The sequence below is a fragment of the Ochotona princeps genome, chromosome 9 (assembly GCF_030435755.1).
Source record: "Ochotona princeps isolate mOchPri1 chromosome 9, mOchPri1.hap1, whole genome shotgun sequence".
NCBI lineage: Eukaryota > Metazoa > Chordata > Mammalia > Lagomorpha > Ochotonidae > Ochotona > Ochotona princeps.
This window is the reverse complement of record NC_080840.1, coordinates 49033699-49057800: the sequence shown is the minus strand read 5'-3', so window position 1 is coordinate 49057800 and position 24102 is coordinate 49033699. Positions and strand designations below refer to the sequence as shown.

General features: G+C 38.9%; 1 long non-coding RNA gene across 1 annotated transcript in view; it reads right to left on the bottom strand.

Annotated features, from left to right (window-relative positions):
* Positions 1–24102, bottom strand: part of LOC131481099 (uncharacterized) — a 117834-nt gene that overhangs the window by 18443 nt on the left and 75289 nt on the right. Inside the window, exons 2-3 of the long non-coding RNA XR_009246036.1 lie at positions 5137–5235; positions 3906–4005 (exon numbers count right to left, since the gene is read on the bottom strand). This is a non-coding gene — a long non-coding RNA (uncharacterized LOC131481099). The remainder of the gene's footprint in view (positions 1–3905; positions 4006–5136; positions 5236–24102) is intronic.

The following is a 24102-nucleotide window of genomic DNA, read 5'->3' as shown; positions in this document are numbered from 1 at the left end:
AAACATAATATCTCCCAAATAGTAAATATCTATAGTGTATTTAACTTTAACTGCTGTATTAGAAGATATTTATTAAATCTCATTGGTTGCAAAGATTGTCATGATACCATAATCTTTTGGAAAGAGACATTTTAAAATATAACCTTTAAAATCTGTGCACTGAGCATGGAGAAAGTCTTTCAAAATACTAATTTAGTTATTGCTCCTATTTGGTAAACATGAGATAGGTTAGAGACCTCCTGAAAGGCTTTCTTTGCTTTCCTGTTACAACATAATGTGAAGAAATAAATGGCTATCAAAACCAAACTACACTGTTTTTTACAGGTCATGTAATCTGCTCATTTTGCTGTGGTCAGGTTATTCCAGCAGTTCTCCACTTGCTGTGGCTGTGCTCCAAAACCCGGGACCAGGGCCTGGCGGCGTGGCCTAGCGGCAAAAGTCCTCGCCTTGAACGCACCGGGATCCCATATGGGCACCGGTTCTAATCCCGGCAGCTCCACTTCCCATCCAGCTCCCTGCTTGTGGTCTGGGAAAGCAGTCGAGGATGGCCCAAAGCTTTGGGACCCTGCACCCGCGTGGGAGACCTGGAAGAGGTTCCTGGTTCCTAGCTTCGGATCAGTGTAGCACTGGCTGTTGCAGTCACTTGGGGAGTGAATCACTGGACAGAAGATCTTCCTCTCTGTCTCTCCTTCTCTCTGTATATCTGATTTTGTAATAAAAATAAAATAAAAATCTAAAAAAAAAAAAACAGGACTGACTAGAACAGTGTTGCTTTATTGGTTTGCTTTGCATCCCAAAGGTTATTTCATCCAGTGAAGAAAAGAATAATGTATTAATCCTCAAAATGAAATATGAAATCATCAATGAGTGTTGTGGCACAATGTGTCCTTGGTAATGGGCCCCGGCTCCTCAGCTGCTGACCCTCCCTTCCTACTCAGGCTGTGGGAATACAGCAGATGATGGTTCAAGTATTTGAGTTTCTGTTATGTGCCTCGAAGACACACATGGTGTTCTTGGCTTCTGGTTTGTAATTGGATCACTCCAGGTCCTGAATGTTAGGATCTTTGAGGAATTAATCAGGGATTTGAAGATCTCTCTCCCTGTACCCCGACCCCCTTTCTCTCAGTCACTCTATGTTTCAAAAAAAAGCAAATAAATATTTTCTAAAAAGTAGAATGGGGCTGCAGTGCGGGCTCTGAAATGGTAAGGACATGTGAAACAGTGTGAAGTAGGATATTTAGACTTTTACAGATAAAAGAGAAAGGAACATGGAAACAATACAGTGAGAAATGGATTGCAGTTTCTGAGTTGGTTTAGCTAAAGTGACAAGACAAAAATGAAGTTGGTTACATGTAAGAAAATAATGAAATTTTTATGGATAATGGAGAAGCAAGAGAGTGTGAGATGGACAATGTTTTATAATAAAAATGCTTCTTTTTGGGGGCTGAACTTCCAGAACTGAAGTTGGCTAGTATCTTGGGTGCTTTGTCACAGAAAGATCTCCACTTGTACAAAGAAAGGACGAGTAAAGGTAGAGTCTGTAAACTCTCCAGCACTCCTTCTACCAAAAGTATACTTGTGGGGAGCCATGCAGTTGAGTCAGATGGCATGAGTGTGTGATGAGCACCACTCCTCGGTTAGCAAGGCTACGAGGAGTTTCTGGCAGCGAGGCAAGGCCCGGCGGAATGTCTCTGGTCACCTCATTGCTGCCTCACCCCACTGTATGGACACTCAATCACCTCTCTGATGTTTCATAGAATTTTCCTGAGGGTAGTGTTGTTGTTTTTCTGCTAATGTGAAGTGATTCCTGTAACTGGTATGACACCTCAAATTGATCAATCATGTTATGATAAAAACATCTTTAGCGATGTAAGGCTATGACACACAGCTATACACCAAGTATACAATGGTACAATTGAACCCACTATGTTTCCAAATATCCTGTTATGTGCCCACTTTTGTCCTGAAGTTTGCCCTACTATAAGTGATGATTTCCTTAAGACATGGCTTGATAATATCTTGAAACAAATGGCAATCATGGAGGTACAAAGAGTTTGTTTACCATGCACCTCGAATTGTTACAACACATGATATGACACATTTTAGTTTCTCACCATGGAAAGCAAAAGTATATGGGGCATCTTCTAAAGGGAAACAAATGTGAACCCCCTCAAAATGGCTTAAAATCTCAATCTTATATTGGCACTTATGTTTAGGGAAAGAAAACAGTTTATAAAGATAAAAGGAAGTTTCTTGTAAAGGCCCTCTGTTTGTAGATTGGCTGAGCTGCCTTGATCCTTTTCACTGCCCTTTAACAAAAGAACAAAAAACAATTGAATCAGCACTAGGTGAAGGTGATGGTAATTAATGCATGACTTGACTATAAGATTTAGCAAAGAATCTATGTTATATGCTTTTATAAGATCCTTTTATGATCTTTTAATTCTGTAATCTTAGTATTCTAAGCAATATTAGTTTGTGTTTAGTAAAAATTGATTTTAAGTATAAGTAAATCATTTGTCACTATGTAACCACATGCACTGCCAACTGTGGAGTTCCCGGCTTTAGCCAGGTGACTGCAGGTTTTAATGAGTAATGATTGTTGAAAATGTTTTCCTTAGGATTGTTTTTGTATTCTCTTAATCATGATGTAAAAATGAAACAATTGGATATTGTGCAAAAGCTTGTGATGATTTGTGTATAAATAAAGAAGGCAACTTTTCTGAGTTGTCCATTATGCCATCATGTCATAGTGGTCCACGTCTTATCTCTTCTTATCGTCTCGCCGATCCACGCATCCTTTGCAAGCTCTCAGTCAGGTGGAGCTGGTCTTTGGCATATACTGTATTTTTTCTCCTGCTGAATCTGACCTGACCTGGGACTGAAAAATAGGGTGTAGCAAAAACAACACTGTGTCACTTCAGGGATAATTTCAAGAATCTGTGAGGAGCAGGCATTTGGCCCAGTGCTCAGGATGCCAGTTAAGATGTCTGCAACCACGTGGAGGTAGATACACGTGATTGATTCTCAGCTCACTTTCCTGACTTCAGCTTCCTTCTAATGCAAACTCTGGGGGTGGGAGTGAAATACACGGACTGAGCTTCCAACTCTCAGCTTCAGCCCTTACCATTGCAGGCATTTGAGGGGTAAACCAGTGGGCAGGATATCTATCAATATACCTGCTTCTGCAAAAAAAAGAAAGCCATCAGTTTTGGCCTTTCATTTATGAATCATCATATAAAACATATGACTTCCCTTCCACCATAAGAACACTCTGAGCTTGCTTAAAGATAGCAAAATCCATATTTCCAACATCCTTTGCAAGGTACAAGGCTTGTGAATGCAGCTGAGTTTGTATGCTTCATAATTAAGTAGACACTGCTAAGTGGTCCCAACGGATGCTGCATTGAATAGGAGAATCATTCATCCAAGACATACCCAAATTCTTGCCTAATAATACTTTGATTTTTAAGAAAGTTGGAAGTAAATCTGCATCATGGTCCAGCAGAAGGTCACAAAGTAGGAGTCTCAGCAGCTTCCCTCAGTAGATCTCAAAGTATTTCTAAGAGTTGTTCCTGGTCCAAGTGTTACAGCAAATATAAGTTGCAATCTCTTTCAAAAGGCAGGAAATCTAGGTCAAATAGCAAATCCGGCCCCAAGTCAGGTCAGAGACTCTCTGTCACATTCTTACAGCATATCTAACATTGAGTATGAGAAATCCCAAAGCATGTCTGGATCCCCATCTTGCCTCTATCTTGGTCCCTCAAAGAAAATGGAAAAGATGGCATAAAGTCAAAATCCAGATTAAGATCAGTTCATCATCAAGTGTTCCATCCTCAAAGACCATTCTGTGCATTCTCCACCAAAAAGAGCTATGTCAGGTCCAGTTTCAGAGATTAACTCACAACTCCCCGTTCTTTGCACAATATTACAGAATGCATTTCTACTTGCTTAGTTAGTTTTTCTTTCATGCTTATACTTGTGTTCTGCAACAAGAGGAATCTCCTGAAAGCAGAGGCACACAGAAATTTTATTTGCGATCAATCTGATAAAACATGAGATTCGAAAATAGTGGCATGAAATTAAAGATCTTCTCCCATCTTGTAGAATCACAATAACTTTGATTTAATAGCTCTTGATCTAAAATAACTTTTGTGAAATTAAGTTCAGTTAGATTTTTGAAAAAGTACTTCAACAGCATCTGCTGCAGGTTTTCTGTTTTATTTGTTGCCTATTCTTAAATTGATCATTTCAAACTTTGAATACTTAAGGCTATAGAGGAGGAACTCAATTTTCAATTATGTTGGCTTTTTATAAAGCTTGAGTTGTATAAGATTTAAACAAGAGTTTGTTGCCAAGATAAAAAAAAAAAAAAGCTGTTTTTAATCTTGTGGTGGCTTGGGTTCTTTGTAACGGAGCAATGTCTACCTGGAACAACAGTATCCAAAATGAGGTGCTCTGATACAAAACATCTAAAACTGGTCATGTTGTCACTGGGGTGAGCAAAGAGCTAGAATGGTTTCAAGGAGGCTGCAGGTAGGAAGGCTGGTAGGAGGCTACTGGAACTAAGGAATCTGGGGAGTTTGCTCATGAATACTTGTAAGATAATTAGGAAAAAATGATTAGAACTGGTGTAAAAAGAACTCTAGTTATGCAGTGCCAGAAAGTTGTGAAATAATTATGACCTGCAATGTGGTAGAAAATAATAATCGTGCCTAACAAATTAACTCAGTAGTCTTGCTAAGAGGAATTGGAGGCACAATGCTGAAATGTTAATTGTTCCAGGTATTATCAAGTTGAGTCTATAACAAAAATCCAAAATAACATGTGGAATTTTTTCATGTTTTGAGCAGTATTTGGAAGAAATATCTAGTGCTTAGCACAGTCTTCCTAGCCAACAAAAGATTCTCCAACTCAGAAAATGCCTTGGTTATACCATTTTGACAATGGTATAACCAAGGCAGTGAGGCTACATCTCTAGGGGACTGAAGTGAGTATGAGGGTATAAGATAACATGATAAAATTCTCAAAAAGACATAAATACAGGTCACATATGACCTCTCTATTAGGTGATAGTATTTTTAAGAATCTTAAGAAGACCCCAGCCATAGAAAACCCCAAGTTGTGTGGTCTGACCTTGGAATGTATGTGTTGGAACTGGACCTCCTCAGTTGCTGATGACTGTGCAGTAGACAGCATGCCCAGAAGCACACAGGGTCATGACAGCCAGCTCATCTAGAGCAGCAGAGGATGTTCAGTGTCTTGGCAGAGGATGGAAGCAGAATAAGTTGGGCAACTCTCCTGGTCAAACTTTGCCACAAATGTCAGTGTCTGTGGATGCATAGAGGTGGACTTGGTCTATCAAAGCCACTCAAATAACACCATTAAAGCATTCTTTCCACACCAGGGTCTCTAAGGGGTCATCAAATGATCACCCTCTACTCCCAGGTGCTGATGCAATTTGGTGGCAAGTAATAATCCCTTCCACTTTCCCACCAATGGACACAAAATTAAAAAAAAAAAAAGAATTGAAACAATTGTCCCATCCACCTTCCTCTATTCCTGGATCCTCCCACTCTAAGTGGAAACCCACATGAATGTGCATCCCTCTCAATTATATAAGCAATATTAAATAAAAGTTTTAAAAAATAAAATCTTAGCAATGTTTCTATCTTATAAGATAGTCACAAATTTCACAGGGTAAGTTCTTGCCAGTATTTTAAAACAATAAGTATGTAGCTTTTATCTAATGAGGTGAAATGTAATTTGATATACAATGAACATTAAATATTTTGTGAGGATTTGTTCCAGAATGTCTTACAGATGGCAAAATACAAAGATGTACCCATATCTTAGATAAAATAATATCATAATTGCATAAGCCTACACAATTTTGTATTTTTAAATTATGTTTATACTATTTATTTTACCTAACACAATGTAATATTATGTAAGTTTTTAAATATATAGTATATCTGCTTAGAGAATAATGACAAGAAAATGTCTGAAACTGCTTGGTAGAAACAATATTTTCTGATTATTTTTTATCCTAGCTTGGTTGAGTTTACAGATGCATAACCAATGTTAGTAAAGAGCCGGTTCTGGTAAAAACCTATAGAACTTCAGAGATTGCACAGTAGTCATCCAAAGATGGTCCATTTTAACAAAATCATACACAGATGAAATAAACTAAAAGCAAATTTGGTATTTGTTCTAATCTGCTTTAGGCAGGAATTTAGTTGTCCCAACACGTTAGATGGAAAGGGAAACATGGCTCCAATTAGTAAAGGTTGGATGAAAACACGACTAAAAGCACTCACAGGAATATGGACAGAGCTCTTATCAAGGAACCGGTAACACTTGGCTAGTAGAATCCAGAGCTGCTGTGATGAGCATACGCTCGTCCCACACTTTGGAGGAGAGTGTCTCCTATGCTTTCCCTAACCCTTTCTCACTTGTATGATGACTGTGTGAGTATGCACCTGGTCCCTATAGAGTATAGCTTTTTAAAGTGAAAAGAATCACACTCAAGCAACCCACTTAAGGAGGCTCATCCACACCCCCTGTTGACCGAGATCAAAACAGCCCAGACTTCAAGAGGATGCACTAGTAGGATCAGACTTGGCACCTCAGAAGGTGAATACATTTTGTGTGAGGCAGACATACAAATTGTTTGTGGCTATAAAACAGATAATAGCTGATAAATAATATCTAATAATTCTTACACATTTATACCATTAAGAAGTTGCATCTAATTCCTTTCATTAAATCTACCTGGGACTGAGATCGGTTTAAGTATATGGCATGGTGGGATGGAGTGATACCATACTAATACGAGGGTTACACTTTTTACGTAAAAAAAAAAAATCACATCACTTGCTTCAGTGAGAATTTGAAAGTGAAGATTTGCAAGCCTGACTTGATAGACATAATTGCCCACTACGTTTGGCAGATCCAGTACGAGTTATACCCTCTTGTGCTTGACCCATTCTTCCTAGCAGAAATGTTCTCCATTTTGCCTGGATTCTTATGAAGGTGCATGGCAATTAAAACTCAGCTGAGGACAATTCTGAAAGTTCTCACCTTTGGGTGTCAGAAAAGCAAAAATGTTGGCAACTCAGTGCTATAATCCTACAGAAAGATGGTCCTTGGAGCAATAATGATGTTGCAAGATGGGATTGAAAACACCATTCTGCAGTGACAGTTGAAGCCAGAAAAACTGACTGAGGGAAAGCCATTTCACTTAAAATAGGACACAGAAGGAAATAACATGCTTGCATAGCAATGATATGCTGCTGGAACTTATCTCCTAAAAGCTCTTTAACTTTCTCTTAAAAAATGATTTTTTTTAATTTATTTATTTTGCAAGTCCAAATTAAGCAGAGGGAGGAAGACAGAGAGAGAGAGAGAGAGGGAGAAAGAGAGAGAGAGAGCGAGAGAGAGCGAGAGAGAGAGCACACTTCCATCGACTGGCTCACTCTCTAGATGGCCACAGTGTCTGACTGTGTACCTGGTTAAAGACAGGAGCAGGGATTCTGATTCAGGTCTCCCACATGGGTGCAGGAAACCAAACATTTTCTGTTGCTTCTCCCAAACCATTTGCAGTGTAGGAAAAGCAGTAGCCAGGACACAGGACAACAGGTGCCTACCTGAGATGCAGCTTTACTGGCTACTGGTGCCAAAAATGTTCTTTTTTATGTATAAAAAGATTTATTTGTTTTTATTGGAAAGGCAGATATACCGAAAGATCTTCCATCCTATGGTTCAGTCCTGAAGTGGCCTCAACAACTGGAGCTGAGCCAATCCAAAGCCAGGAGCCAGAGGCTTCTTCTGGGTCTCCCACACGGGTACCGGGTCCCAAGCTTTGAGCCATCCTCTACTGCTTTCCCTGGCCACAAACAGGGAGCTGGATGGGAAGCACAGCTGCCGGGATTAGAACTGGCATCCATATGGGATCCTGGCACATGTAAAGCGAGGATTTTAGCAGCTAAGCTATTGCACCAGGCCCCAAAACTACTTCTTAAAGTCACACAAAACAATATTAAAATGTCCATCCAAGTGTGAGTGTTCAGTGCAAAAACTTAAATCACTGCTTAGAACACATACATTGCTTATGAGAGTGTTGATATAAGTACACCTTAACAGCTGGGTTAGAGTCCTGGCTACTTCTGTTTTCACTCCAAATTCATGCTGTGGCATCCGCTGAGACAGCTGGTGATGACTTAAGTGACTGCGTCAAAGAAAAGACATGCATGGAGTTTTAGAATTGTGGATTTGATGGTGTGACCTACACTTGGTTTTTGCGAACATCTGAGTAGTGAACCAGCATAGTTAAAATATGTTTCTCTTTCTCTCCCTCTTCTTATAGCTATATCTCTAAAATAGACCTTTAGCTAAAAGTGAGAAAGTGGAGCAGTTGGGGCTCCAGCTGGCATGTTAATATGGACACTGCCATTGCCAATGGATGTTTAACATGCTGCAGCACAATGCCAGCCCGTCATTACATTTGCACTAGTAATAAAATTTAAATTTAGTCTTCAGTGACTAACTCTTCTTGTGTTAGAATCCCATTCACTATTGCATACTCAAAGGTTTCTCTTTTATAGATCCTCTCCCTGAATCCCTCTTCTAAACCCTTGAATTGTTACCACAGTGTGCAACATATTATAGTTTTTCATATATTAAAATACATGTTACATTAAATATCTAAAATATTTTAAAAATCTTACAGATCCATAATTACAAGAGAAACAACTAAGCAGAAAATAGGTTAAAAACTTAAAATCACAAGTTACTAATTGTTCAATGAACATATGACTTTGTTGATCAGTAGGAAAATGCAAATTTGAAACATGAAGCAAATGATATAGTGAAAATTAAGGATGTAATTAAATGTTAACGAAAATATAGGCAATTGAAAGCTTATAAAATGTTTAAGAAAAATACTTCTAGAGTTCTATGACCATGGCTACTTAATAAATGTGTTTTCTATGACCCAGCAATTCTATTTCTAGATATATTCTCCTCAGAAATTCATATTTATTCCAAGCAAAAATCATCTACTGCAAAGTACATGACTAGAAACTATAAAATTATGAATAACACATAGCAGTACAATTCATACAATTCTGAAACTGCAAACTATCCAAATCCCTTTCCACGCTACCATGGATAAATAAATTGAAGTAAATCCAGATGATAGAAAACTAAACAGCAGTGGGAATGAGAAGCCTAGAACTACTTCTAGCAAGATGAATAATTCCATGACATACTGTACACAGCAAGGAAGCAACACACAAAATTGTATATGGCACTGCACTGCCAGACTGTAGCAGAGGGCTTGTATTTGGAGGGTAGTTTTTTCTGCATAAAGGACTGGGAGCTCATATGATGGAGATGTTTTCTTTATTAATTTTATTTATTTATATAAAGTGAATAAATTTCACCTTTTTCCTGATACAGATGGAAAAGCATAGGGACTCCTCCCATTGCGCCTCTTCTCCTCCCTCCCTATCTACTCTCTTTTCCCCCTTATTACAATGCATGTTTTCATTTCACTTTACAAGCACAAACTTAACACTCTAATGGATACAAATACAAACACCTAACAGGTAGAGGGGGAAAATGTCAATCCTATTATCCCTCAGGAATACAGACAAATACTATAAACCTAATCAAGACAGAGGATGTTAATCTCATTTATAAAATTATATTTTGTATACTGTGTGTATTAGTGGTCAAGGATCTCAGAAAACAGACAATACTTGCTTTTTTAGGACTGTTTTATTTCACTAAGCACAATGATTTGCAACTGGATCCATTTAACTGGAAAGGATAAGACTGCATTTTTTATGACTGAGTAGTATTTTATGGTGTATATACACATTTTCTTTATCCTGGCTTCAGATGATGTTTATCTGGGATGATTTTGCATCTTAGCTATTTTAAATTGTGCTGCTATAAACATTGGGATACAGCTGACTTTTGATATCCTGATGTCATTCCATTTGGATGCTTTCCAGGAATGGGATGGCTGCACCATATTTTAGATGTATTTTTGAGGAGTCTTCATTCTGTCTCCCTAATGATTGCACTAATTCACATTCTCGCTAATAATAGGATAGGGTATCTTTCACATCCTCACCAGCATTTACTGCTTGCTGATGTCTGTATGATAGCCATTCTAACTGGGTTGAGATCAAACCTCATTGTGATTTTGCTTTGCATTTCCTGATCCCAGTGAACCTGAACATTTCTTTATATGTCTATGGGTCATTTGAAGTTCGATCTCTAAAAAGCAAAAGCCTGTTCAGATCCTTTATCCATTTCTAAACTGGATTGCTTATTATGTTTTTTTTTTTTTAAAGATTTTATTATTACTGGAAAGCCGGATATACAGAGGAGGAGGAGAGACAGAGAGGAAGATCTTCCATCCGACGTTTCACTCCCCAAGTGAGCTGCAACGGACCGGTACGCGCCAATCCGATGCCGGGACCAGGAACCTCTTCCGGGTCTCCCACGCGGGTGCAGGGTCCCAAAGCTTTGGGCCATCCTCTCCTGCTTTCCCAGGCCACAAGCAGGGAGCTGGATGGGAAGTGGAGCTGCCGGGATTAGAACCGGCGCCCACATGGGATCCCGGGGCGTTCAAGGCGAGGACTTTAGCCGCTAGGCCATGCTGCTGGGCCCTTATTATGTTTTTACTGAGTTTCTTGAGCTCTTTCTAGATCCTGGATATTGATATTTTTTCCTATGTTATTGGCTGTCTCCTAACTTTGTGAAAGGTTTCTTTTGAAGTTCTTGGTTTAATGTAATCTGAGCTGTTTACTTTTAAGACTTTTCCCAAGAGCCCTTGTCAATGCCTATGTCCTCCAGTGCCTCCAGTGTTTACCTCTAATAATGTGATGGCATCAGATCATGATCAAATTATGATTATGATCAGATTATGATTATATTTAGATCCTTGATCCATTTAGAGTCGATTTACACTGAAAAGACTGTCCTTTCTCTCTTGCTTGATTTAGGTTTGCTTGTAAAAATGAGTTGTCTGTGGGCCCAGCATGGTAGCCTAGCGTACCTCATCTTGCACGCACCAGGATTCCATATGGACTCCGATTCTAATCCTGGTGGCTCTGCTTCCCATCCAGCTCCCTGCTTGTGGCCTGGGAAAGCAATGGAGGATGGCCCAAAGCCTTAGGACCCTGCCCCGCGTGGGAGACCTGAGGCAAGCTCCTGGTTCCCAGCTTTGGATCGGCTCAGCTCCGGCAGTTGTGGACACTTGGGGAGTGAATCACAGGACAGAAGATCTTCCTCTCTGTCTCCTCTCCTCTCTGTATTGCTTACTTTCCAATAAAAAAAAATTGTCTCTGTGTGCGTTCTTTTCTGCAATTTCTGTTCTGTTTCATTGATCTTCATGTATGTCTTTGCACCAGTGTCAGGCTGTTTTAAATGACTATCCTATAGTAGGTCCTGATGTCTGAAATTATGATAGATCCAGATTTGCTTTTACTATGTAAGATTGTTTCAGCTACTTGGGATCTTTTAAGTTTCCATATGAATTGTAACATCATGGTTTTTTTAGATCTTAGAAGAATGTTGTAGCTATTTTGATAGGGATTGCATTGAATCTATAAATTATTTTGATGATATGGACATTTTGATGATATCAATTCTACCAAATCATGAACACAACATGTTTGTATGTATTTTGATGTCTTCTTCTAGTTTTTTTCTTTAATATTTTTAAATTTTTATTCTGAAGATCCCTCACATCCTTGGCTAAATTTATTTCAAGGTATTTAATTTTTTTTTGCAGTTGTAGTAAATGGACTGGGCTTCTAAGTTCTTTCTCAACAAATATAATTATTAGCATATCCATAAGTCATTGCTTTTTGGTATTGATTTTATATCCTACAACATTACCAAACTCTTTTGAATCCCAAAAGCTTCTTAGTAGATTCTTTTTGCTCCTCTATATAGAAGATCATGTCATTGGCAAATAGGGAGAAGTTGACTAGCTCCCTTCCAATCAGTACCCTTTGAATTCTTTTTCTTATCTATTAACTCTGGCTAACCTTCCAGAACTATATTGAATAGAAGGGGTGCTGGTGAGTATTCTAGTCAGGTTCCAAACCTTGGTGAAAATGCTTCCAAATTTTCCCCATTCAACATGAAAAATGTTTTTCGTATACTGCCTTGAATGTGTTAAGGAATGTTCCCTTATACCCAGTTTGCTTAAGATTTTCATTGTTTTAAAAACATCACACATTTTTAAGCAAGCTTTATTTCTTCTACTTATAGGAGTTACAGACAGAAAGAGATCTGACATCAGTTAATTCATTCCCCACATGGCCACAACGGCCAGAGCTGAGCTAAGACAAAGCTGTGGAGCAGGAGTTTCTCCCAGGTCTCCCATCTGAGTAAGGACTAAAGGTCTCGGGTCACCAGCTCTTGCTTTCCCTGTCCATAAGCAGACAGCTGACTAAAAGTGGAGCATCTGGGACTCAACTCCTTGCCCGTAGGGCATGCCAGTGCAGTAGGTAGAGGACCAGCCCACTACACCACTGCAGCAGCCCCATGGGATGTTGTATTTTATCAAATACTTTTTCCGTGTCTATGGAGAAGGAAGCTCGTTATTCTTCAGCTTGTCAGCATGTATCACATTTATTGTTTTGTGTGTGCTGAAGCATTCCTGTTTTTAAGGGATAAATCCCTCCTGGTTTAGGTGAATACACTTGTTGTTGGATTCTATTAACTAGTATTTTGTTGAGGATTTTCATATCTGTTTTCAGGGGTATTGGTATACAATTCTCTTTGTTGTACATTTTTCTGGTTTTGGAATTAAGGCAACGTTGGCTTCATACAAGGAGTTTTGGAGAACTTCCTCCATTTCAATTATTTTGAAAAGATTGGAAATTATAATTAATTCTTCTTGAAAGGTTTGCTAGAATTTAACAGTGAAGCTTTCTGGTCCTAGACTTTTCTTCATTAGGAGTATCTGTTTACTGATTGAATCTCTACCCTAGCTATTAGTCTATTTGTTTTTTCATGTCATCATGACTCAGTTGGATAGACTGTATGTGTACAGAAATCTACCATTTCATCTATATTTTCCAATTTGTTGGCATGTTGGCATCTGTGGTCATTTCTGATGATTCTTTTTATATATGAGGTGTCCCTTGTTTTATTTGCCTTTTCATCTATGATCCTTTTAAGCAGGGTCTTCCTCTGCTGCTGCTGCTGCTGCTGCTTCTGCTGCTGCTGCTGCTGCTGCTGCTGCTTCTTCTTCTTCTTCTTCTTCTTCTTCTTCTTCTTGTTCTTTTAATTTTGTTTTTGATGATGTTTATGTAGTTGATTAGGGTGGGAAGGCTTGAGGATTAGGGGAAAGCGGGTAAGACCATTGTTTCCAAATTATCTTTTTTTAAAAAAAGATTTATTTATTTTTATTGGAAAGTCAGATATACAGAGAGGAGAGGAGACAGAGAGAGAAAGATCTTCCATCCAATGATTCAGTCCCCAAGTGACTGCAACAGCCGGTACTGTGCAGATCCAAAGCCAGGGGCCAGGAGCTCTTCTGGTTCTCCCACACGGGTGCAGAGTCCCAAGGCTTTGGGCTGTCTTCGACTGCTTTCCCAGGCTACAAGCAGGGAGCTGGATGGGAAGCAGGGCCACCGGGATTAGAACTGGTGACCGTATGGTATCCCAGTGCATTCAAGGCAAGGACTTTAGTTGCTAGGCCACGCCGCCGGGCCCCCAAATTATCTTTTTCATCTTCCTTTATCTGGAGGATACAGGAAGGGGAGAAGCTGCACTCATTCTCTCAACCACCTCAGTACCCGGGGATGGGGAACAGCCACACAATATCATCCCAGGGTCCCCAGTGTGGAGCATGCTCTGAGGATTCTGCTCAAGTGGTTTTGATAGTTTTGAAATGCTGTTGATCTCACTGATCCAAGGATGAGGATATCCTTTCAAGGTCTACTGGCTGACATAGTCTACCTTAGAGTCTACATTCACCCAAAAACATGGTGTCAATGGTTGGCTGGGAGAGTTTTCCAATTTGTTTGCCGTCCTTTCTCTGCTATGATACCTTTTCTGGCTCCCATGGTCTGCCCTATCTTCCACGTGCATCTGAGCATGCTGCCCTATGCAGCATCTTAGCAACTGAGGAGGTCCAGTTCTTACACATGTACTCCACATCAGACTACAGTTCCTGTGATTGCTCCCATGCTTGGAGTTCTGAGTCCAGCAGTTCAGTTTGGGGGCTCCCTAAACAAACCTCATCTAAGGTGACCCCCAACCTGACTCTTGTGTGCACTAGCCAGTATGTGGTCCAGCTCAGTCTGTCACCCACATCAGCCACCACACACACACTGGTTGTTGCAGTTTCTGGGTCAATTCTGTCTTCAGTCCCACTCTTACATATACCACTGGTTGCTGTGTCCCAGCCCAACCCTGCCCGCCACACACTTGACCATTAACTACACTAGTGGGAACTGCAGTCTGGTCAGCACAACTCCCAATAATCTCCATGGGCCTGCCCCAGCCCTGGTTCCTGTGGTTGCCAGTATGTGAAGCAGACAGACCCACTCTATCCCACATCTGCTTCTACTCTTCTATACATCAATGGATGTTGAAACCTAGCTCAAACCAACTGAACCCACTATCCAGCCACACTCACCCAAGGTGATGCCGCCACCTGTCTAAGCAGGTCCACCCCCAGCCCTGTTTTTCATGTTCATTAGTGTGAGTTGCAACCCACCAGAGAGATGCCCACATTTTCCCTACTGGGCCCATTCTTGGTCCTAGATCTTGTACTCTCCAGGTGGTTCTGCAGTTTATCTTACAGGATTTGCCCCTTGCCACAGCATGTGCCGGCTGATATTGCGGCAAAGCCTAACTAACATGCACTTACTCTGGCTTATGCATGCATCAATGGGTACCATCGGTTAGCCCAGCCTGGCTCCACCTTAACCCAGTTCACATAACATACTGGCCTACAGGTAATGTAGCCCTGCCTGGTCTGGTCTGTCCCCAATTCCAGTTCTGATCCCGGGGTCTTACATGTGCTGTAGGGTGCTCTGTCCCAGTCAGGCTTGGCCTGCCTCATGTTAACATTTGCCAGCAGGTGTTGTAGCCTGGCCTGGCCTGGTCTGCCCCCAGTTCCAGCTCATGCTGTTACATGCTGCAGCCTATCCCAGCCCAGCCACCCTTCAGTACCAACCTCAATGTGAACTGACTGGTGTTGCAGCCCGACCCACAAAAAGCTCTTCAGCTGACTGATCTAATGTATTTTTTAAAAACTATTATTTCAATTATATTTATTTCTCTTCTGCTATTTTCTTTATTTTATTTGTTTCATAATTTCTGCTAATGCTGGGCTTAATTTACTATTTTTAAGGCCCTTGAGATATATTGTCTTCTGTGGATAGGTGCAAGCGCATGTACTAGTCTTAGTTCCTGATAAGTGTGCAACTCCCTATTCCGTCACTGGTCCAGTCTCCATAAGTCAGTGGAGAACATGAATGTATTTTCTTAGCATAATCTGTGAAGTGCATTCACCATACAGGATTAATGAGTACCTATAGTGATCTAGGAATGCGTTTTTACATACCTAGGCAATCATTAAGGCCACTGCATTGTGCACGACCCCAATATGTAGGACTTTGCTATCTGATCTGGGTCTTTAGCAAGATCACACCTTCTGCCCATTAGTCCGAATGCTCTGTAGGGATGTGGGGGGACAATCTGTACTTCACCCCTGTGATGACCCTTGGGGACCTGACTCTTCTGTCTTGGCTCCCATCTGTACCTGGGATCAATGTGATCCCGTGGGTTTCTATGTCAGGCTATGTCATCAGCAGCTTTGGCCATCTTGCGAGAGTACTTCAATTGCTGATGTGATCCTACCTGCTGCCATACAGTCACACCATCCACACAGCTGCACTGTGCCTCTGTGCCTTCTGCAGAAGCTCCACTGCTGGATTCTCTGCAGCTCTCCTCTGGGAGCACGCATCTGCAGCTCTTTATAACCCTCTCCAGCCAAATTCAGTGTGTCTTTACCTTACCCGTCAGCTTGGATACACAGTGATAATTGTTCTTTCTTTGGTCCACAAGATGTTTATTTCCTAAAAACTTCTTAAGCATTGCACTTAAAGTATGGTGTTTGGCCTATTAGTTAAGACAGCGCTTGGGACATTTGCATTCCACACCAGAGTCCCTGCTTTCAGTTCCAGCTGAGTTCCCAATTCTAGATTCTTGATAATACATATCCTGGGATGCAACCTCTACTGGCTCAGCTTCTTGAGGCCCTGCCAATCACATGAAAAACCAAGATTGTGTTCCCAGCTCTTGGCCTCAGCCTGGCCCAACTCTAACTATTAAAGGCAACAGTGAAGTAAACCAGCATATGGACCTTTTGTCACTCTCTCTTGAAATCTCCCCCTTTGTTTCCCTCTCCCTCTTCCTCTCTCCTTTCCAAGCCAAATAAACTCATGAAAATAGAAAAAATTAGTTTAGAACTGGCATTGTGGTGCAATTAAGCCTCCACTTATGACATTGGGTATCCCATGTGACAGTATCAGTTCAAGCTGCACTGCTCTACTTCTAATCCAGATCCCTGCTAACACACCTGTAAAGGCAGCAGAAAATGGCTCAAGTACGTGGGCCCCTGTCAGCCATGTGGAGACCCAGCTGGAATTCATGACTGTTGATTTCAACCCGAGCCAGGTTGTAGTCATTTGGGGGAGTGAATCAGAAGATGGAAGACCTCTATCTCTCTATCTCTGTGTATTCCTTTTCTGTCTTCTTCTCTTCCATTAACCCATCCCTCTCTCTAGTTCTACTTTTAAACAAGTAAAAACATATGTATAAGATATGTGCACTTCAAAAGCATATCCTTCAGAATTTAAGCAAAAAATACTTCACTCTCTACTCTAGGTGTATCTGATTTTGTTTAATTACAAGACTTCATATTTGTTGTGTTTACTCTTTCCACCTCCTCACCTTGTTTTCTATAAAGAATTCATCCCAAATATCTTTTGTACTGACTACTCAACAATTAGACTCTTGTCAAGGCTGCCTAAGCCAATGGTTTTCAGCCTTCAACTTAATTAGCTGTGTCAGAAGCACTTCACACATTGATCTCTCCCTTATTCTGAAAAATCTTTGTCCCTTGATTTCATGACATTATATTCTCCCCATGGACCATTCTTTTGCTCAATATAACAAGTGTAAGCAGGTAAATAACATGAATTGAAAGAGCATGAAAATCATGAAATTATGGGCAAGTACAAAGTAAATGCTAGTTTCAGCATGACCATTTCTTAAACTCTGAAGGCAGATGAGAGTGGGAGTGAATGACAGAAAACATTCTAAAGAAGTAAGAGGAGAATAAAAGATCTCCAGGTAATCTAAAGTCACCTCCAGGAAAAAAATACAGAAAGAGAAATCTTTCTGTAAGTGTTCAAGTATTGAGAATGCTTCTGATAAATCATGAACATAGAGAAGGGATGGAATAGCAAGCGGAGCTCAATGGTAGGATGGAGAGGCATTGCTTATGTAGGATGAGAGAACAGCAACTGGAGAGGCATCCTTTGAAGACCAGAAAAATAAGAGGGAAAGGAGCAAGGGGGGAAAACTGAGTCTCCTAGAAAGAAAGAATAATACAAAATCAAGGATGTTCAGTCTCTCTTCACACTACACCAAAGACCAAAACAAGAAATACACATTTTGCAAAGCTTACATAAAAAGATGCTGCTAAAATAGGAAAACTGTAAGTCATCCCATTGGCATGCTGCACATGAACCACACAGGAAGGAGTGGTCTTCATCTATACGCAGTTACTACCAGAGAAATAACAAGAGTGAGAATCGCACATATAACTGATGAAAATGCTCCTCTGAAGGAGCCAACCACAAAGTGGAAGAAAATCAAACATAATACTCGAACTGAATCAACTATCTTCAAGCAAGCATCCATGAAAATAGACTAAGGAGTTCATATTTTAAAGAAGAAAAAAATGAAAGTTAGTTTCATTCAAAATCAGAAGAGAAAGAAGAGAGTAAAGGGATGGGAATGAGATGTAAAGAATGGGGGACACAAAAATTACATCAGCAATGATGACTCAATTGTTTTATAGAAGGGATAATGGCTTTAAAACAATCCAGTAAAGGGCTTTGGAGACTAGTTCAAATTCACCAAGAGGAGGAAAATGAGTAAAACTGAGCAACTGAAAGGACTGCCATGAATGGGGTATAAATGTGAAACAGATTTATTACCAAATATCTACCATATGACAATAGAAAGCAAAATCATACAGAAGATCATGCACTTAGTTGATAAACAAAATGTTCCTGTGAGTAAAAGAAAACTTACTTCTAATTATGAAAAACATTTAAAAGGTATCTGGGGTCTTTTTCTTAAATGACTGTGGAGACATGAATCTGGATGCAACGGGTCAGTCACAGCAAAGTAAAATCTGGCCGACCTGTTAGCCCCTACTAGAAGTCACAGCCTTGAGATGTATCTCGTCTTTGACATTTTAAGGGTCTGGTCCAGGAACTTGCCCAATTTATATTTTGCCAAATGAGTAATGATCCTCTTGTTTACTTGTATTCATCAGCATTACAAAGCCATTTTTTTTAATCCTAAATTGGATACTTTAAAATGGGATATCACTTAGTAGTGGTCAACTCTAAGATATGTGTCAATAAATCCATACAAGTTTAGTTCTTTTAAAAAAATTCTAAGGACTTTCAGGAAAATCATTTTGACTTACATGTATAAGAATCAATAACTTGAACTGTGTTTCTTTAGGGCAGTATAAAAAAGGAAATAAAATTAGAGCAATATCTCCAAGGGAAAAATGTCAATCAAATATTTTATATTCAACAAAACCATCACTTAAGTATCAAAATTACAGGGAAAATGCTTGTAAACATGCAAGAACCCAGGGTGTACTAAAACTACCAAGTCTCTATGCTCACACATACTCAACTGCAGGGTGAGCTTTGGAACCAAGATATAACTGAGGGAATATTTGACAAAAGAAATAATGAAATGCATTTATTCTATTGAAGTGTGGGACTAAGATTAAGGCTAAAATGATGAAGAAGGTAAAATAATGGTTAAAAAAAAAGAAGTTGAGATTTTAGAAAAAATTAAAAAGAATGCATTCAAATGATGGAAGAAAGAAGAGCTAAAGCAAACCCAGAAAAAGCTCTTTCATTTCTGGCAACAGGCATGGAACAAAAGGCAATATTACATACTGACAATCAGAGGAAGGCATTTAGCTTGGTTGTTACAACACTGAATAAGAGGTCAACATTGTAACAAAGCAGGTAAAGTTTGTTACACTGGGATCTCATATGGGAGCCAATTTGATTTCAGGCTGCTCCATTTTTGATTCAGCTCAATGCTAACATATCTGGGAGAGCAGTGGAAGATGGCCCACATTCTCAGGCCTTATGCACCACTGTGGAAAACCAGGAAGAAGCTCCTGGCTCCCGGCTCCTGGCTCCTAGCTTCAGTTTGGCCCAGCCCTGGCTGTTGTGTCTATTTGGAGAGGGAACAAACAGGTAGCAGATCTCTCTCTCTCTGTGTCTCTTTCCCCCCTTTTTTTCCTGCAACTCTGCCTTTCAAATAAATATATTCATGAATATATCTTACATAACATTCTTCCATCCCATACCAGAATGCCTAAGTATTCTGTTGTATTATCAATTCCAGCACCCTGATAATGTACACCATGGAAGATAATAAGTGATGATTCAAGCAGTTAGGCTCATGACACCCACATCACAGACCTGATGGAGTTTCCAGCTGCCAGCTTTGGTCCACAACAGTAGGCACTAACTCACTGAAATAGCTGATGTGAGTGTTCTCTTTCCTTTGCTTTTTTCCCTTACATTTTATATCTCATATATATATATATATAAATAATAAAAACATATCACTCATACGGAAGCAATGTATGTGAAGGATTTGTGATTCTGATAAATCAAATAAAGTCAATTCTAAGAAAACAAAATTCTGTGGGACAGTACAGGATATTCCTAATAATAAAAATCACTATTTAAATGAAGATGTTGTAGTAATGAATACCTACACATGAAAAGACACATGATTACCTTATAGAAAAGAATCTAGAAGAAATAAAAAGATGCTGAAAAGAAATGAGAGAAAAACAACAGCACACTAATAAAAGAAGTTAACATCACGGGCTATATGGTAGATCAAAGAATCTCAGCAACAAAATAATAATATAAAACATATTACATGGCCATCAAATGAACTTCACATCTACACCTTATGTAATATATTCTATTACCAGGGTGTTAGGAATATCACAAAATCCAATCATAAAATCCATTAGTAACTTCTTGAACCTTATAAAGCAACATAGATTCATAACATAAAAATGTCACGAACAACATTGTCTTATTGTAATGCAATAAAATAGAAAATAATGACACCTCCAGAAGTCCCCTTCACATAAAAAATAAATATAAGGGAACCTTATGACTATTGAAATAATGAAATAATGCAAACTAAAATTACAAAATACTTTAGAGCAATGATAATAAATATTATAAGCAATAAAAACAATAATCATAGGAAAACAAATACATTTCAGTTATTAATCCCTTACATTGATAATGTAATAAAAGAGAAAAGGTTAAAACAAGTGAGGTCATTTTTTCTGCTTTTTTTCTTCATCCTCTTTTTATTCTTCCTCCATTCTCTTTTCCTCTAGGCTGCTTAATGGAAGCTCTATATTGAAACTAAATAGGTAGGCAACAACTTAGTTATTTAGGATACCCGGTGTCTCCATAATCATGGGAACTGCTCAAACAGGAAGCTGGAGAAAGGTTGTACAGGCAATGGTGCAGCCACAACATTATATCACAGGAGGTGGAGAGTGGGAAGCAAGGAGCTAGAGCTGCAGAGACCATGGTGGAAGCTTAACACAACGGCCCAGACCTGCAACTCGCTGCAGGGATCTGCACAAGTAATTGCACACAAAGAGCTATGTACCAATGCAATAAATAAAATCAAATTGTAGACCCATGGGTGACACAGCTTAGAAACCTGCCCTAACGAGAAGAATCTGTAACCAGAAGTTTAGTGACCAAGAGCAAAAAAAGAGAGAGAGGCACAATGAATATTACTGAGATTCCCCTGCAAAAGAGCAAAAGCTTTTGCCAACCTCAAAGTTAATTGAGAAATATGTCCAAGAAATGAGGGATATAGAATTCAGAAACTCATCATAAATCATCTTATCAATAATGAGAAGCACATACAGGAGTTCAAGGAAGTAAAGAATATATCACTCAGAAGATAGAAACACTGAAACAAAATCAAGCCAAATTATTGGAAATGAAAGACGCAATAAAGCAAAGTAAAACCTCTGTGAAAAGTCTCCATAATAGAATGACTGAGGCAGATATAAGAATCTCAGAATTGGAAGATATTTCTTGACACAACGGGAGAGCAATCAAAAAGCTGGAAGAGGAATGAGTCAAGCTAGGGAAAGTATTCAAGAATTAAGAGACACAATCAAAAGGTCAACTATAAGAGATCCTAAAGGCACAGAGGGAAAAGCTGGGTTTAAAATGTCTTTAATGAAATAATAAAGGAAAACTTCCCTAATTTGGAAAAGAATTGGGAAACATCATCCAGGAGAAACACAGAACTCTCAACATGTTTGACCAAAAGACCATGGCGCATGACAATCAAGCTTTTCAATCAAACATAAGGAAGAGATCCTTAAATGTGCAGGTGAAAAAAATCAATTGACATACAGAGAAACGGCAATCGGATTCACAGCTGACCTCTCAGAGGAAACTATATGCCAGAAGAGAATGAAGCAACATATTCCAGATTCTAAAAGCAAAAAATTGTCAGCCCAGGCAGGCAAAGCGTTCCTTTGTCTTTGAAAATGAAATAAAATCCTTCCACAATAAACTAAATCAAAGAAGATGCCTGTTCCTGATCTGCCCTACTAAAGATACTTAAAGTTGTTTTCTTGACAGAGAAAAGGAATAGTGCCCACCAAAACCAAAAGCAAATGTGAAGAACATCCCAATAAAATAAAACAGACAACTAAAACAAGCAATGAAAAACCCATTGTTAGAATGACAGGACTAAATTACCACCTATTTATATTAACCCTGAATGTAAATGGCTTAAACCAATAAATCAAACATCATAGATTTAGAAGACTGGATTAAAGAAACACATAATCCATCTATTTGTTGCCTACAGGAGACACGTTTGCCGACAAAGATCAGCAGAAACTGTATCTCTTGGATTTTGATGTTTTTGTTTTTATTTTCAATTCTTCAAAACAGTTTTTTTTCTCAAAATTTTCACTGACCCATAGGTCATACAATAGCATCATTGTCTTCAAATCTGTTCTTGATTTTCAATTCTTCAGCAACACATTAGTCATTCAGTAGCATGTTACTTAACTTCATAGCATTGTAAATTTCTGTTTTTCTTCCTGTTGTTGATTTTGTTTTGTGGCTTTTCACTTAAGGTAGTGTACAGTAACTGTGTAATAGATCATTATATCCAGATGTGAAGGTACAATGCAGTATGCATCTCTACTTCTGGATCAAATATGGACTCCGAATGAAACTGTGAAATATATCCTAAAAATAGGATGTTGGGCTCTCTATCCATGCGTGCAATGATGGACTTACGATTTTTTATGAAGAATTATTCTATAGTAATAATATAAGGGAAATCAGTGTGTGTAAGGGAAATCCCAGGGCCTATAGAACTGTATTATAACACAATAATAATAATATTAATAAATGTAAAAAATAATAAGCAAAATAAAAAATTTAAAATTAAAATGCTTGGTGCATTTATACTAAATAAAAGTATATTTGAAAAATTTAAGCTGAAGGAAAAGGAAGGTTGTGAACATTTTGCCCTGGGAGGCAGAAGTGATGACCGAAGCAATTGGATCCCTGTCAACAACACATAGAAACTCAATTAATTTCCAGTTCCATGCTTCGTCTCTACCATTTAGTTGCATACATTCAGAAGTGAATTCTCAGAGTGAATTGTGTACAGTCTTTTTTTCCCCTTTTTCTCTTCCTTTTTCTCCCTCATAAATAAAGAGTATAAGTGAGGAAAATGGATACATAATACCAATAAACATTTAACAAAAGGTTGAACACAAATGGCCTTAGATAATATATTCACATTGCATTAGAATAAGAGATAGACAATATGACTGCACTGGATCTATTTCTTAGTTATGAAAGTGCCAAAATTTGAAAGGCATTACAGTTAATTTTATTGGCTAGATTTTTTAGGAAAATATGCAAGAACGAGTGGGAGAAAAAAACAATTTGAATAGATGAAAATTGAGTTATAAGTGGCAAAACAATAAATGATCTATGTTGCTAAGTAATTTTATTGAGGTGAGGAAAAATAGCTCTATGTGCCATTCCTGCAATTCTTCCATGATTTTGAAATTATATCAAAATCAAATGTTGAAAGAAAGGATGGCTCCTAAAATAAAGTGCATTTACATCATCAAAAGTGATGTTCATTTGAACAAATAAACATGTAGTAGCAATTGAATGCATTTACAAAACATATAATATACCAGTGCATTGTTTTCAAACTTTAGCTTGTTTATGTATTTATGTGAAAGGCAAACAGACAAATCTTTCATCTCTGGTTAACATCTAAAGGCCTAGAACCTGGGCTGAATCAGACAGAACCAGGAGCTGGGCCCTCAACCTGAGCTTCCCAAATAATTGACAGGGACTCATCTACCTGTGCTATTGCTTACTCCTCCAAGCATAGACCTTAGCAGGAAATTCAAATCAGCATGAGAGACAGGAGTTGAACTCAGACACTCTGGGGAAATGGGAGGCTCAGTCATTGAACCAAACAGTTGCTCCAACAATGGAATTTTTAAAATCACGGCTATACCCAAATCAATTAGATTTGAAACAAATCAATTTGAAAATCAATTTGATTTGAAATAAAAATTGGAAGTAGTTTTGGGGACTGCGCCATAGCACAATGGTTAAAGCTGCTTCCTGTAGTACCAGTAGCCCATAACTGTATGAATGATAA